Consider the following 4,278-nt stretch of genomic DNA (forward strand, 5'->3'; position numbering starts at 1 on the left):
GTTCAAGTCTCCCTTGGAGAGGGGTTAGAATCCCCTCGGTGGTCGCTGTTGGTTCTGTAATGGGCTTACTGCTGTGACAGCCTAGTTGTCACAGGCTGCAGGCCCTAAAGGATGCTTTAGGAGGAGAAAGGTATCTGGAGGACACTGTGAAATCCCATTGAGGGGTGGGATCAGACAGTCTCCCTCATCCCAGAAGCAGCTAAAATTAAGCTGTTGTTGGGCCAGGTACTGAAGGTATCAGGCATCTGTGAAAATTGCTTATAGGATGCCTTTTGGTCTTGTTTGTCCAGGTTGTTTTCTGTGGTTTTGTTGAGTGTTGTTTTTTTTTTTTTTTTTTTGGCTTTTGTTTTGTTTTTGGAATTGGACTGATGATTATGTTTGAAATCATGGTCTAATGACTGTGTTTGAAATCATGGAACTGTTTGTTTTCTTCGTCAAAGAGTTTTACTTGGTGCTTAACTTGGAAATAATTTGCTTGAGAGAAATCATTTTCTGCCAGGCAGTTTTTTCTTTCTCTCTTGAGCCCCCTCCCCAAGGAGAGATGCCACTCCCTTTGCTCTCCTTGTTCAGTCTAGCTGCTGTTAATGAGTGATCATGTCTGAAGCCGGCATTAACAATAAAGTAAAAGCTTGGCCTTGGATCCTGAAGGAAGGATATCCCTGTTGGTTAAACATTCGGAGTTTCTAAGGAAGGGACAGCAGAGAGTAAGGAAGCGTGGGGTGCAGGGTGACAAGTTAGCAGGCCTGCGAGCAAGCAAGCTGCAGGCTGCTAGTGGGCAGCACCGAAACTCAGGCAAAATCAGCATAAGAGGAGTTTCAAAGTGATGAGGCCAGCCAGGGATGATGCTTTGACAACAAAAGATAGTGTAGAGTTAGTGAAAATTCCAGTTGCTGACTTCAGTTGCCAGACCTTCAACAGTTGCTCACAAAAGGAGAGCGTTCATTAAGAGAAGTTCTCTAAGATAGCCTGCCTTATCTGTTGGCCCTATTCCAGGAGAGGAGTCAGTCTCCAACATTAAGTTACCCTCCTTGTTATTCATCATGGACATAGAGAATGCCTCTGATCCTATCCCTGCAACTTTCAGTTCCTGCCCCTTGGTCAAAGTGCTCCAGGTTGGGGGGCAGGGGAGCCCCTAAAGTAGTTTCAGAAAGTGTCTGCAGCAGTCTGTATGTAACTTTGTTTTGCCAGACAGAACAGGCATAGCTATAGGATGATAAGAGAAGAAAGTCTTGGAACTAGCTCTTCAGCTTACTCCAACTGGAGGTTGTGGAAAAGGTCAGAACCAATGTTTTCTTTTCCATGGCCCTTTAACCAAGTGAGACAGTTTGGTAAAGGTATACTACTGAGGTCCTGCAAGTCCTAGGCAAACCGGTTACAATTCTTAGGTCAGCCACTTAGCATCTAGATGCTTGTCAGTAACTATTACAGGTCTTCTTTACCATTGAGGAAAGAGAACCCTACTAGAGGCCAGAAAGAATGTTCCAGACATGGATGGAAGACCCTCACTCCTTACTGTTGACTTCAATAACCCTGAAGGTAGGGAGTGCTCCAGGTCTAGTGCCAGACTCAAAGGGGGTTCTCCAAGTGGCTAGAAAATGCCCCACAAACCTGGCTAAAATAAAGAAAATATACAAAAAGAAAGTTACAGAAACTTGAGGGGTTAAGAAAAGTTGCTGAGAGAGTTAGTGTAAGTTGCAGAGAAAGTAAGGTTAAAGTAGGGTTCAGGGTCTGTGCACATAAGTGGACAGCATCTAGTAACTGTAGAGGAAGATGTATAAGATAGCATAACAGAAAGACTAAGAAAAGAAAGAGGAAAGAAGGCCAAAAGAGTAGGAAGCTAGGGAAGAAAAGACTAAAAGAAGAAGAAACTAGAGACCTAAAGAGAGATAAAAGACCAGGACAGGTAGAGAGAATAAATAAAATTCTAAAAGAAACCCTGACCACATTGACCATGGAGACTGGTGCAGACTGGGTGGCACTCCTTCCCTCTTGCTCTCTTCAGAGCAAGAAATGCCCCTTCCAGATTCAGTCTTACCCACACACCCTATGAGTCTAGAGAGTTCAGGGCAGGTGAAAAAGATAAATAGAACTCTAAAAGAGACCTTGACAAAATTGGCCTTAGAGACCAGTGGGGGAGACTGGACAGTTCTTCCTTCTTGACCCTTTTGGCCTCTCTTGAGAGGCAGAGCCACCAAGCTGACACTGAAGGGAGGTACTCTTTAAGCCAAATCTAAGTCCAGAGATACAGCCGGTAAGAGATAAGCTGCCCCTCTGCTCGCCTTTCTGTTTCATAGACACAAAGCTTGCACTTATTTTTGCAATGGTTTTTTCATCCCAAGACAGCTTCCTCATTTAGTGCTCTGACTGAATGCTACTTGTCACCTGATCTGGTTGTTCACCAGCTCTCAAACAACTACCCTCTAGCTTTATTTACTGGACTCTTCCCCTGTCCTTAAGAATTGTATCACCTTATACACTGTGTTCTTTGACTTATAATACCCCCCATCCTGCTAATAATATACATGTCACAGATTCCCATTATGAAGGTTCTAATTCTAAAACAAGGGGATGGTGCATCCCCCTAAATATTAAATTTACCTCCATGGGTTGAAACCTGGATTGGACACATGGATATACTTGGGGTCTTAGAATGTTTCAATCAGGTGCTGATACAGGGATTATATTTACCATAAAATTGTTAAAAGAGCCTGTACATTCATACTCCTCAGCTTCTGGGCACTGATCAAAAGAAGCAGCCCAGGAATGCACTAAACATGGCACAGGGCACACACGACTTCATCTACAGCCTGCACTCCATTGAGAGTAGCTTTTTACTCAAAGAACTGCACTGCTTCAAGTCCACTGCCATTGCACAGGAAGAACTGAAAGCTCTAACACCCACTTCAGGACAGCTGAAATATGTATTGTTCCACAATTTGTAGGACTTGACTTTCTGAATAACGAAATTATGATTGATGCAGGAACCCAAATTGAATTGTCCATTGAAATTATTTTGTGAATGTCAACAATGACAGTCAACATGTTATTTTTCCTTCTATGTATTAACATATTATTTAACTTTCATTTATTGATACTGTACTGTACTAAGTTGGGGTCTGTTTATTTCTGAAATAGCATGCATAGGATTAATATTAATGTCTTTATTTTTTCTGATGGTTATAACTCAATGCTGAGGTTTCGCCAAATATTTAAGATGTTTAATATCAGTTAAAATTGTAATTCCCTGCCTGGTGGCATCTCTTCTGTGATATTTCATGGTAAACATTTATAGTCATATAAATTCATTCAATTTTTAAGCTTCCACATCTATCCAAAATAGAATAGTGTTTTAAGTGAATATATTAATTTTGACCCACACTGACTTTAAGTGTTAGAGGCTAAGCAAAAAGAACAATTGTCTGGCCCCTCTTTTATGTAAGCTGTATATGCAAACAATTGCAATTATTTCTGACTGGCTTTTTATCTTTCCCATCCTTGAGCAACCACAGTGAATTCTGGTTTGTGAGAGAAAGGCAGTGCTTGGAAACTTCCTGTGTCTTAAGATATGGTTAAAGAATCATGAAACAGGTCAGAGAAGGATTAAAAAAAAGAAAATGAGGAAGAGAAAATGCTGAGAACTGATATAAAAATTGGTCTCTGTTGGGCCCCCTAGTAGGCCTTCTTTTGCTTATATCTTTTGGACCTTGGGCATTTAATCATTTAACCAGCTTTATTAAACAACATGTAGATAATATGCCAGCAAAACCTATTCAGGTATATTATCATAGGCCAGCTATGGAGGATGCTTTGATGATGGCCAAGGTCACCTACACATCTCCTACCAGCTCAGGCAAGGACATTTTTGTCCTTCAGCCAAATGAGGACAACATTCTTATCTTCTTGTTGTCCTGATGTCTTTGCTGAAAAATCAATGAATTGTCACCCCTGCTTTCTAAGCTGGACAGTCCATGACAGGAAAGAGGGTGATATGTTCAGGAATAAAGAGCCTAAGACAGGAGGGCCGCCATTAGCTGCTGCCTTATCCAATGACGGACCATGGGCACAAGATTCTTTTGGCCAGGTGACAAATATCACTCCAACCTAGACAGACTGAGTTCCTGAGGGGCTCATTCCAGGACAGCATGGCCATTTTGCAATCATTTCATTAGACTATAAGGAAGGGTGAGATGTTGGGAGCGATGCCCTTGAAGCCCTCCATTGTTGATGTTATTATTATGGTTACAATTAAGTATGACTGAGTTCAATGAAAATCCCCAG

Source organism: Rattus norvegicus, chromosome Y (genome assembly GCF_021556685.1).
Source record: "Rattus norvegicus strain SHRSP/BbbUtx chromosome Y, alternate assembly SHRSP_T2T, whole genome shotgun sequence".
Taxonomy (NCBI): Eukaryota; Metazoa; Chordata; class Mammalia; order Rodentia; family Muridae; genus Rattus; species Rattus norvegicus.